The 13,083-nt window shown below is 34.9% G+C and overlaps 1 long non-coding RNA gene and 1 pseudogene across 1 annotated transcript; one reads left to right on the top strand and one right to left on the bottom strand.

The window, feature by feature from the left end:
- Positions 1 to 418: 418 nt before the first annotated feature.
- Positions 419 to 1,262, bottom strand: LOC120257305 (annotated as a pseudogene).
- Positions 1,263 to 5,947: 4,685 nt separating this feature from the next.
- LOC120257309 lies at positions 5,948 to 9,850 on the top strand. The gene is made up of 3 exons (XR_005535639.1): positions 5,948 to 6,155; positions 6,828 to 6,894; positions 9,289 to 9,850. It is a non-coding gene; the product is annotated as an uncharacterized LOC120257309 (long non-coding RNA).
- Positions 9,851 to 13,083: the final 3,233 nt, after the last annotated feature.

The raw sequence follows: 13,083 nt of genomic DNA, 5'->3' as shown, positions 1-13,083 counted from the left end.
GGATTTTTTTTAAAATGTATGAATGAGGGAAGAAAAGAAGAGGTATAAGAAAAGAGGGAAGAAGAAAGGACTGCCCGGAGAGATGGCCGGAGAGATGACCGGAGAAGATGGCCGGAGAAGAAAACCTAGTCTGATACCATGTTAGAAGGTGGAAGAATGAAAGAAGAGGAGAAGAAGTGGATCAATACTAATCTCATATTACTCAACAAGTGTGATCATGGGGCTTCATATAGAAGCTAAATGTACAGGTATATGTATGTATATATATACATACATCTAATATACATACACATATCTAACAGTCTCAACACATGAGATAGCTCATCTTGCAAATACAAAACACAGCAATTAATCAAACCCATACATGAATGCGCATGCATGCATGCATGTCCGCATGTAAGAGCAGCATCATCTGGATCTACTCATTCTTGGTAAGAAGACAAACTTGAAAGCCTCCTTCCTTCCTCTTCTCGATAGTTAAATGGCCTATAAGTTCCAAGTATCTTATCCCATGAGACGAAGAAGGGCTGTGAGAAGTTGTACTTTTGGCCTTGGAGTTGGTGGTGAGTGTCATGAAAAGTACAATTATTGGGAAAAAAAGCTTGGAGAGGATTCCAAGGGAAATAGAGACCGGAGTGCAAATCCAAAAACTTGATGACGATGAAGGAGTAGAAGTAGATGCTTGTTTTGACAGTCATGCCACTCACAAGGAATGCAAGGAAAGTTCCCAGGGTGTAGAAGATGAGCCCATCCAAAAAGCTGACATATTGAGTTCCCCAGACGTAGGGTACTACGAGTGCATGGTGATCTGAATGTATGTGTTTGTATAAGAACTTGTTCTCGTGCATGAAACGGTGCCCAAAGTACTGCACTGTGTCTACTACCGCCATGCCAATCACAAATTGTACTACTATAACTGGCAGGGAGTGTTGTACCTTTGGTGCTGTTCCTTTCTCATTTTGATCCCAAACCTGCATTAAGTGATCAAGAGTATATTTAAATTTATATAGGAAACATAGAGTTTTCTATCGCTAAAAGGTGAAAGATTTTATTGAAGCTTTTAAATAAAAATAATCACCTTTGTAACTAAGCAAATGGTGAGGATTTGGATAGCTTGATGGGTGACCACTCTTTTGATCACTTTGGATCTAGGGACAGTGTAGACGATAGTTTACACAGTAATGTGCTAACAGTTTATAGAAGCCTGAGACCACGCAGTAGACAATCACCGGCACCACTGCACTCAACATCTCCACGCCCATTTTCTATCTTGATCAAGCTCAAATAAGTGTGTATTGTATCTCTTAATATAGATCACTAGCTAGTGTATAGTTCAGGAAGAAGAGATGAATTAAGTGTATTGAAGATAGGTGTGGGAGATGACATCTCTATTTATAGAGAGGTTGTATGTGAGAATTAAATTTCAATTCTTTTGTAGAAAATATCTTTTAATACTATTCAAATCATATCACTAACAGAAGTTTCAAGTGGTTTGAAAAAAGTTTTGTATATATTAAAAGTTTGAACTAATTCTGTGAAAACAAATCAGACGATGGTTGGTTAATTAAAGATATAGTAGAAATACTTCCATTACTTTTTAATTTATTTGACTTTGGAAAGAGGAAGAAAATTAAGAATTCCAAGTCAATCAAGCACGCTAAGTCGATCAATATTATTCTAAGTTAGACAATGTTGTAACTGGTAATTTGTGATATATAATTTCTAGACAGTATTTCACAAACCATAAATGAGTTTCCCAAGATAAAATCAGATATCTTAACATAGTTTCATGAGTAGCAGATGAGATCTAAAGCTATGTAGCAATTAGGAACTCTAAGTCTTCATACACTAATCAATTCATTAAGTTTGGTAAGACTTGTAGGTGCAATAATATAAAAAGTGTGCACTAAATCTATTCTTAATTCTAAATTATAGATTGATTTCAGTTTAAAAAAATATATATCATATATTTTCTTAGGCATGGTCAAAACAAGCCAAAAATAAAGATTTTGATTCAAGTATTTTATTTATTTTGATAGAAAGTAAGAGTTAATAATTTATCTGGAAGATGGCCTACAATTTTTAATTTAATTTACTTTAATTTTTTAAAGTTACATGTACCACATCAATTTGATAAGTAATATTGTCTAAGTTTTATCCCAAATAATTGTGTATATAGTGCAATACGAAAAACAACCTAGGAAATTAAAGATCCAAAGAATTTCTTAATAAATAAATAAATAGAACTTTCAAAGGTGGGGTGTAGCCAACTATCAAAGAATGAAGACTTAGAAGATTAACCAATGCAAAGACCGGGGAGTGCATAACTTCATCTTCTTTTATTGAAACTAAAAATCAATTAATGATGGTTGATTAGTATATCATTCAAACTTCCAAGATTGTTGAATAAATGATAAATCATGTTAGAAGTTTCAACAAAATCATCCAAAAATTAACAAAATAGTCAATAATTGGATAGCCCAATGGTATGACACATAGAGGGCAAGGGTTCGAATCCTTTCCTGTAACAATGGCTTAGATGAGGGACGCTTATCACCTATTATATAAAAAAAAATTAACATGATTGTTGATTAGTATATCATTCACATTTCCAAGAGTATATTATTTCTTTGATTGTGGAGAATACGTAAAATGAAGTGTTTGATTCTATGTTTAATTAGAGACTACCATTGCTTCACTCATGCATAGTCATGCATATTGTTTAACCGCTGGATTTGTGTTTGTACAATGAGGTGTATTACGTGTCAGGGACTATTGCTAGTTTTATATTTGAAATAAAAATTAGCAAAGCCATTGAATATCAAAGTCTTCTAGATCGATGGTAGAAAAAGCAGTAACTTCAGTTGACAATCACCACCCTTCTTTTAAATTAAATTAATTGTTGAAGAAAGCAACTCAGCAAAATTGTTGAATATTAATATTCTCCTTTGTTGCTAAAATAATATGAATAGATGTTGCTAGGTCATCAAATATATCTTTTGTTAAGGATTATCTTTATCATATAAAACAAACTTCTTGGATTATGCTTATCATCTACGTACAACAAACTTCTTGGATTAAGCTTATCATCTACAACAAGCTTCTTGTTACGCAACTCTTCTCATTTCTTTCTAGTTTATATATAATTCCTATCCTTTTATTGTAATCCATCTATATAAACATCAGCATCTATATAAACATCAGTTTATCTACTTTATTTCACTCAATCAAAAGCATTAATAATACCTATTCGGATTCCTTAGCCTTCACATGGTATTAGAGAAAAATGGCTTCCAATACCAATACACAACCTATTTTTGCTTCTTCTTCTGTTCGCCCTTCTTCTTGCCCTTCTTCTTCTTCTTCTTCTTCCTTGCCTATTGGTATCAAACGGGTCGGCACAGCCTAGGCCCACTATGGCCCATACAGTATGCGTGCTCAGGCCGGCACGGCCCTTTTAGAAATCGTGTCAGGCTGGCACGGCCCGCCAACCACAAAAGTCGGGCTAGCACGTGGCCCGGCCCAGTTATAATATATTTATATTTTTTATTTTAAACCCCAAAGTATAAAAAAATACCCTAAAATTGCTAAAAAATTATAAAAATCTATCCTAAAATTCAAAAACATATAACTAAAAGCCTTATTGATAAAAAAACAATATATACCAAAAAAATAAAAAAATAAAAAAATAAAAAAAGAAAAAGAAAAAAAGAAAAAACTTGCATTTGGCGTGCCGGCTATGTTGGCCCGAAGCAGGAAGCGGGTTGTGCTGGCCGGTGGGCTGCAAACCCCTAGCCCATAGTACTGTAGCATCATGCTTAGGCCAAGCACGGCCCAACTCGTGCCGGCCCAGCACGGCCCGCTTGACACCACTACCTTAGCCCAACTCATGTTTGCTATTAAATTAACTTCTCTAAATTTTTTAGCTTGGAAAACACAGTTGCTTTCTCTATTAACTCTCAAAATTTAATGGGCTTTATTAATGCCTACAAACCATCTACCCCTAAAACACTTAACAACAATGATACTCCTCATTCTCTAATGATAATCCAACCTATCATGTATGGTTTCACAAAGATCAAAAACTGCTTTATGGCTTCTTCTTTCTTAATTGAAGAAATCTTTCCAAATGTTGTTGAAGGTACTTCCTCTCAAGCTATTTGTATTGCTTTATATGCAACATTTGGTGCTGTCTCTTAGACTAAACAACTGCAACTAAATATTGAGCTCAACAAGATGAAGAAGAATGATCTTTTTGTTATTTAATATATCTTCTTAAAGTGAAATCACTTGTGGATGAGTTAGCAGCAGCAAGTAAACCACTAACATTAAGGGGGCGTTTGGATCCTGGATTGGATCCTGGGAGTGGGAATCACAATCACCCATGCATCCCACTCCCATGTTTGGGTTAAGGTAATGGGAGTCCCATTACTTTGATGGGATTGTTGGACCATCCCATCAGGGGGATTCTCATTACCCCCAAAATAATGGGATTCATGAGAGGGGTAATATGGGTATTACACCCATATTACCCCTCTCTTTAAATTTAATTAATATTTAAAATTAGTATAATTAATAAATTTAATTATATAATTTTAAATAAATACTAATTAAAAATAATGATATTTACATTTTTTATAAGTGAAATTTTTTTGTTAATTAATTATATGTTAATAAAAAATTATTCCTTTAAATAATTAATTATAATAAAATATTTACATATTGATTAACATAATAAAACATCAATATTTCTTTAACAATGATTACTTTTAATTATTATAATTAAATATATTAATTAAATATGTGAATTAACTATATTAGTTTAAATATTTAATTATAATAAATTAAAGTAAATAATTATATTCTAAATATTTAATATTTAATAATAAATAATGTTAAATATTTAATATTAAATATAATTCATTATTTTATACAAATGATTTTATTTACACAAAAAGGTATAAATGTAATTTTATCATATCTCTCTGTTACTTTTTCTTATTCCTAACTCTCATTCCCTCCAACCAAACACCTTCATCATTATCCTCCTCTTTCCCCCTATTCTCATTCTCATTCCCCCCCCCCTTTCCATTCCTATTACGCAATCCAAACGGGCCCTAATAGAAATAAATGCCATTATACTTTGTAATATTGGATTTGAATTTTGAGAAACTATTGCTGGACTTAATTTGCAGGCTATACCATTTACATCCAATGAACCCACAGTTAGCTTGCTACTCAAAAACTGTTGAGTAAAAGCTATTCATCTAAACCTCACTTGGGCAATATTGGTGAAGATTGCATGAAATAATTATTTTTCATATTAAAAATAAATGCAGCTTGTTCTCTAGCATAAATTTTTCTATTTTTTTTGGGTATTTTGCATTCATTGCGCAGGTAACTATGTTCAAGTGACAAAAGAAAGAAAAATAGAGTAAATCAGAGTGAAACAAGTATTAAAGTGACTTTCAAGAGAAGAGCTTGGTCCAAGCACCTGCATTCTTAGGGAAAGCCGATTATAGGGTTGAAAAAATTAAGAGCATTACCGAAGCACAATTTTTCTGCCTAAAGCACAACCGTACTCCAGAAGCAAAAGGTGTGCTCTTTGACTATGTTGATTACTAGAAAACCAGATTGGCAAAGATTCTAGTCCAAAATATTACTAGTAATCAGCGTAGGTTAATCACACCTCAAACTCAGGCATGCACTATCTTTTTACCTATAGTTTAAAACCTGTAGACCCCACCCAAAGCTTGATTAGAATAATCAAAGCATATGAGTAAGGTTCAAATCAATATGGCTAAAATCTCATTTCTATTTGTTGGCAAAGCAAAGGAAATTTTTGTTATTTTTGGAATTCAAAGTTTTTAGATAAACATGCAAATTTTGTGGGCCCCGTTTCTTGTCCATACCCTCCTTGTCCAGCATCTTTCCAACATGAGAACTTTGGATGCCTATCAACTCTTCCCCACTTCTAACTTTCCATGATGCCTTGTTCCCCATTACCACCGGTTCCTTTTTCCTTCAAAAAGTAATGAACAACCTTCTTTCTCCTCTTAATCATACTTCTTGTTGTGATGTTAGCAAGGTTGGGAACAAAAGAGAAATTGAAGGAGCTTCAAGGTTGGCCAACTTCACCAAGTAAATGCCCATTTGTGAGTAGTTCGGCTTTCCCATCCTTGCTATTCTTGATCGCCGGCTAATGCTTTGAAGATGGTTGTCTCTTCCCATAATCTTGCCTTCTCTTCCTTCTTTGGTTTGATGTGCGTTTAGTTTAGATCATAAGCATATTTTCTTTTTATGCTATTGCCTTGATGATTATAACCATGTGTCAAGCTACAACCTTTTGTATATAGGTGCATCATTATATATATATATATATATATGTATGTATGTATACATATGTATACATTCATGCATTGGCCTGTAGCCAAATTGATGAGAGATTCCGGTATATTGTTGTTGAATTATACGCTCTCCTTGCTAGTGTTATACTTTGGAAATAGGCCATTGAAGTCTTGCTTCATGTACTTTGCTCACAATTGTTACTTGTTGATGTTCATACCTAAAACCCTGATTTTTCTCTCTTATGTTAAATGTTGGGCTTGCATCTAGAATGTTGGTTGAGCCTTGGGTTAGCACTCCCCCCAAGAGTGAGTTAGCCTCAATTTTAAGCTTGGGGTTAATTGCATGTTCGTCCCTTGCCATAGTTGGCATCCATAGTAGCTATCTTGTAGTATGACCCACCCACTTGGGACCTTGTATCCATTAGTATCTTTAGATCAAGGATTTGGGAGGTTGTTGATTTTATTATTGCTTGTTTATAGGATCTCTTCAAAATGTTGATTCTAGTGTTTGAAATCGATGTGAAGTGGTTGTTGGGGAGATATCCAAGTAATTAATCCACACATATTATTTTGACAAGTTTTAATTGCAAAATTTCTAATATTATTTGATTATACATTTAAAATATCCCAAGAGTGGGAGCCTGCAACTATTTTGTTTAAAGGATTATTTGATCATTTTTGGATTTTAAATTTTGGTATGTAACTTTACATTATTCTTTTATTGACTTTTTGCATATGTATCTTGAATATGTAGAAAATTCTGAACTTAGATTTCAAGGATATTTTGTTATGAACATTGTAAGTGATCTACTGATATCTTTTGTATATCATTTCAATTTTTATTTTTGTCCTTATTTTTGGGATTCTCTGAAATTATGGTTGTGTTTAGCATCCAATCATCTGTTAAATATTTATCTGACCATCCATTTGTTTATAAGATCTATGTATTCTTATGTGATAGGATTGTGATCATGTTTTGGTATAATGATAAGATCAAAGTTCATGAAGTTAATGTATAGTGGATGCCATATATGTTTTGAAGGATGCATGTTGATTATAGGTAATGTTGAATTGATGTCCAAAGTGACATATAGGTGCTTGGAAGAAATGTTAGTATGGGGGAATGTCAGAAGTGAATAAGTCAAGAGAAAGGTTGTACTCCAACCACGAGGCAAGATTGAGTCTTGAAATTCATGTTTTGAATTATTGTCTAGGATGGGGATAGCCTCTCCTTGATGATATCGTTACTAAAATTATAAGCATGCATTTTGGAAGCAAATTAGGTCATTTGGTGGTTTAGAGTTTCGAGTCAATATTTCAAGGGTTATTGGGATGTATTCCTACATATTTGAGACCTTTATATTGTATGCTTCATGCTTGGAATTTACTAGAGTTGATTTACAAGTTATGATAATAAGTGGGGTGGAAATTGTGACATGTATTGAGAGGTCATAGAGATGGAATTTGTGGAAGATTAAAATTAAAAAGTTGTAATGATTTATTTAAACTATCTATCTACCAAATTTCATATTTATTGGGTGTACAGTCTATGAGATATGATCCATTCTATTTGACGTGTCGTAAAAACAATATTGAATAGACTAGCAGAATTATAGGCAAATTCTGGACTTAGCAAGTACAACTAAGCAATGTGCTCAGTAAAGAAAATATTCCTTATCACCTTGAATTTCAACCTGCAAAATTTCAAGTTTATTGGGTTTGTAAATTAGGAGTTATGATATGTTAAAAAGACTTGTGCATGTTGATGTCTATATGAGGAATCTTTAGGATTAACATGTTATTTTTACTCTTGGAGACTAAATTTGGTGAAGTAGTAGACAAGGAAAGTGTTCATGATTGTCCTAAGTTTCTTACTTCAAAATATTTTGGCTTTTGATAGTATATTCTTGGAGTTATGCGTTTTGGAAATGAGACATCTTAGAAGTGATATTATATTGAGACCTTGAGAGTGTAAATTTTCAGTGTGATTGGTTTTTATTTGATGATTTATTCAATTTTTAAATGTTGTAAATAAATTTTGTTTATTCAGTTATTTTTTTCTCTAATGGGATTTTGAAATTCTGTATTTAGCTCATGTGAGTATTTGGGATAAACTTATGAATATTCTGTATTTTGGCTTTGAAATCTGTCTGATGTTTTGGTCTCCAAATGAGCGATATGCAACCCTGTTAGTGGGGGGTTAAACCCTGATCTTGTCGACAAGTAATTTTGGGAAAGTGAGACTGCAGTTTCGCACCGTGTCCGTTCGGTGAAATAATCAACGACCACCTGGTATTCAGTCTCGGGACATCGAGGGTAAATAAATAATTTCTGTTATTATGGGCTCGGGTCTGTCACCGAGGATAAACAAATGACCTTTGGCACTTACAGTGAATTTGGAGACATACTCTGGATTTTGTTATCTATGCTTTATCCTCTGGTTTTGATAATACTATTTGGTGCTATTGATTTTTGTACAAATTTCAGATTCGCATTCCTGTTTTTCAAAATTTTGGTGAACGACTTACTTGGAAATATTCTTTTATTAGAATATTATACTCTGTATTTTGTTAAATTGTGATTTTGGAGACTTGTGTTATTCTGAAAATCCGGTATACTTGAAAAGTCGTTTTTTGTAATTTCTAATTTAGTCTGACTATGGTTTGGAGACTTATGCTCATGATATTTAGAAAATTTTCTTTATTTCTGATTTACAACTGGGAATCTATTATTATTTTGATTACAATATCCTTAAATAGTGGTATTACTTGAGAGCTATACCTCTGCTGAATTATTTATTTTGTATCGTTTAAACTATGTTTAAACTTTGAGTTATTCTTAATATCTGAATCAAGATTTATGAATCCTGTTGTTTTAAATCACTTTCTGGATTACTTACTGGGCTAGTTTAGCTCATGGATTTGTTTTAAATCCTTTTCAGATCAAGAGTGGTAGACCGGTGTGGATCTTGTAAGACTGCCTGTAGATGTTGTCTTGTCCTGTTGTAAATTTTGAGTTCTTGTTATTGTCTACCCCTGTATTCCTGTACTTTGTATTTTTGGACTTCTGTATCTCGGTATTGTGTATTTTGTACAGTTTGTAATTCTGTAACCCAGTTAGTTTGTTATAGTTTTGTTTGTCCTAAACCAGGTCTTGAGGCCTTGCAGGTCTACTTGGTTCACGCTCTGTGGATCTGCGGCCGTTTGTCTGCGCACCGGGTCCGGCGAGCCGGGTTCGGGGCGTGACAAAACCCGAGTTGCAACATTTTAGTGAGATCTTCATTGATGGTGAAGGTTTCATTTGGAGGTTGAGGACAACCAATGAAGGATGAGTTTGACGCCGCTCCTTTGGCCCTTCGGCTTCAAGATCGATGGCTTTGTCATCTCTAATTCAGGAGTCTAATATAGGGAAAGTAGATTATTGGTATTGGTTTATGAGTGCGTGAAGTGGTAGGAAGTGTTGCTTTACAGATAGCATTTTATATATGATATTTTCATGTTCTATGGCAACAAATAATACAAGAATCTGATAGGAGTATTTTATTTTAATTTTAAGTATTAGTTGTATATTTCCCAAGATGCATTTACGTGAGTTGTGATGTAAGGTAGTCACAAAATTAAAGTGAATTTCTGCAGCATGATTCTTTCAAAACTAATTTTGACAACAATCTTTATGGTTGCTAAAATTGGTGAAGAACCAATATCAAACAAAATACTCAACTCGCAGCAAATGATGTCATTGTGAAGAATGAAAACTGGATTATAAGTTGTTAATCGAGCATGATGTCCAACTCAATTTGTAACAGTATTCCCATCTAGGTTTCCGTTAATTATTTTGTGTAAATTTAGGCCAGGTTGTCTTTTTATATAGGAGGAGTTATGTGAGCTTCAGTTTGGGCGGGAACATTTCTTGTCTTCTGACGGGGCTTATGAAGAACAATTTGTTGTCCAAAAATAATGTGGGCGGTGGCCTGGTGGATATTTTCTTGCCTTATCTCACACTTGTAATGTGGATTTTAGGTGTTGACAATATCAACTGCCAATGAAGCTTTGATATAGCATGGAGTGTTAGGGATAAAAGATGAAAAGCAGAGAACTAATTCATTTCTCCAGCAAAAGCATTCTAATACATAGTGCTTCAGCACACTTGCTGACTATAGGACAAAGAGTGTCATCACATCAACTAGTTCAAAAAGTTACTCACCTACCCAATTACCTGCCAATTACCTGGAAACTTGTAGCAAAACAGTACAACCACTTAAATATATAGATAAACAAACAAGGACACATATAACAAGATTAAGACTAAGTCTAACATTCTCCCACTAATCTTGTTATTCCTTGGTCTTTTTTATTCCCAACCTGGTTCTCATCTCAACGAAATTCAGTCGACCGAAAGCCTTAGTGAAGATGTCTGCCTTCTGCTCCTTAGTACAAATGTGTTCAACTTCCACTTGCTTCTTCTCTATACAGTGTCTGATGAAATGAAACCTGGTTTCAATATGTTTGGACCGATTGTGGTGGACTGGATTCTTGCCAAAGCTGTAGTGGACATGTTGTCAACCAATAGCTTCACTGTTTCTTCTGGTTCCCCATTTAATTCACTCTTCAATCTTGCAAGCCAAATTCCTTGGCATGCAGCACCTATAAGTGCAATGTACTCAGCTTCACATGAACTCAATGCCACCATCTTTCGCTTCACAAAACTCCAGCTGATCAAGCTATTCCCAAGCATGAAAACCATCCCACTTGTACTTTTTCTATCTTCTACATCCCCAGCATGGTCACTATCACTATAGCCTGTCAATTCCTTTTCCTTACTCCTTTTATAATATACAATGCCATAGTCAATGGTGCCTTTCACAAACCTTAGGACTCTCTTCACTGCTGCCATGTGCTCAGTAGTGGGAGCCTCTAGAAATCTGCTAAGTATCCCAACTGAATACATTAGATCAGGCCTTGTAGTAAGATACCTCATGCTTCCAATAAGACTTCTATATTCAGTTTTGTTCACTTTCATAGCACCTCCATCACTTTTCAGCTTCAGTCTTTCTTCCATTGGTGTATGAGCTGGATTGCAGTTCATCATTCCCATTTCCTTGAGAATATTCTTTGCATATGCAGACTGACACAATGTTATGTGTTTTGTTGTTTGAGATATTTCAATCCCTAAATAATAATTCATCAAGCCCATGTCAGTCATTTCAAACTCGACCTTTATCTGCTCTTTGAACTTTTCTATTAGATTCAATCAACTTCCTGTAATTACTAGATCATCCAAATACACTCCGACAATTAGTCTGTCAATTCCACAGGTTTTAGTGTACACAGCATGCTCTTGAGTGCATCTTTTAAAACCAAAAGATAGTAGAGAGTTGTCAAGCTTTATGTTCCATGCTCTAGGGGCTTGCCTGAGACCATTCAAAGCCTTTCTCAGCTTAAGCACCTTCTCTTCATGATTTTTCACAATGAATCCATCTGGTTGCTTCACAAATACCTCTTCCTCTATTTCCCCATTCAAGAAAGCAGATTTAACATCCATTTGGTGCACTTGCCAACCCATTTGAGCAGCCAATGCAAGTATCAACCTCACAGTCTCCATCCTAGCTACAGGTGCAAAAAGCTTCTTCAAAGTCCACCCCAGTCTTTTGAACATATCCCTTGGCAACTAACCTGGCTTTGTATTGCACAACCTTACCTCGAGTGTTCCTTTTGAGCTTGAACACCCATCTTAGGCCTATGGGTTTACAATCAGATGGGGGAGTGACAAGGTCCCATGTTTTGTTTTTCATAATCTGCGAATACTCTTCTTGCATTGCTTTTCTCCAAATCTCTTCAGTCACTGTCTCTTTAAAATGAGAAGGCCCTTCAATTGCAACTAAATACAATTATGTCTCACATTCGACTTCCTCCATTTCTTCAATATTTCTGTAAATACACTCCAAGTCTTTGAATTTATTGGTTTCTCTGAGCTTTCAACATCCTCGTTTCTTCCTCCAATCGACAGCTACTGAACTGGAGTGTCCATATCTAGATTCTTCAAACTGAACTGCACTGGTGTATGGTCTTTCATCTGCACCTCTGCTGCGTCTTCAGTATAAGAATCTGCACCCTGTTCAAATGGTTGTAGCAGCTGGTCTAATGAATGAGTTTGCACTGATTCAGCTTCTGTCTCCTCAGGTATTCCCTCAATTTTGAAGAATCCTGTGGTTCTAGGATACATTCTATTCTCAGATGTTTCTGCGCAGTCCCAATTCCACTTCACTTCTTCTTCAAATATAACATCTCTACTTATTATCACTTTTTTACTCATTGGATCAAAGAACCTGTAAGCTTTGGTTCCTACTTCATACCCAATAAATACAACTCTTCTACTTCTATCATCCAAGTTTTTAGATGACATCCAATTATTTTTACATGTGCTTGGCATCCAAACACCCTCAAGTGTGAAACATTGGGCTTCACCCTGGTCCAGCACTCATAAGGTGTCATCCCTTTCAAGCTTTGAGTTTGTGCTCTATTTAGTAGATAGACTGAAGTGTTTACAGCTTCTCCCCATAGAACCTGTGGAACATCCATGATTCTGAGCAAGCTCCTGGCCATGGACATGACTGTCCTATTTCTTCTCTCAACCACTCCATTCTGCTGTGGAGTGAAGGGAGCTGTCAAGAACCTCTTGATCCCTTGCTCATCACAGTACTCTTGAAATTCCTTGGAATTGAATTCTCCTCCCCTGT

Source organism: Dioscorea cayenensis, unplaced genomic scaffold, assembly GCF_009730915.1.
Source record: "Dioscorea cayenensis subsp. rotundata cultivar TDr96_F1 unplaced genomic scaffold, TDr96_F1_v2_PseudoChromosome.rev07_lg8_w22 25.fasta BLBR01002008.1, whole genome shotgun sequence".
Classification (NCBI taxonomy): Eukaryota; Viridiplantae; Streptophyta; class Magnoliopsida; order Dioscoreales; family Dioscoreaceae; genus Dioscorea; species Dioscorea cayenensis.
This window is presented reverse-complemented; position numbering and strand designations above follow the sequence as displayed.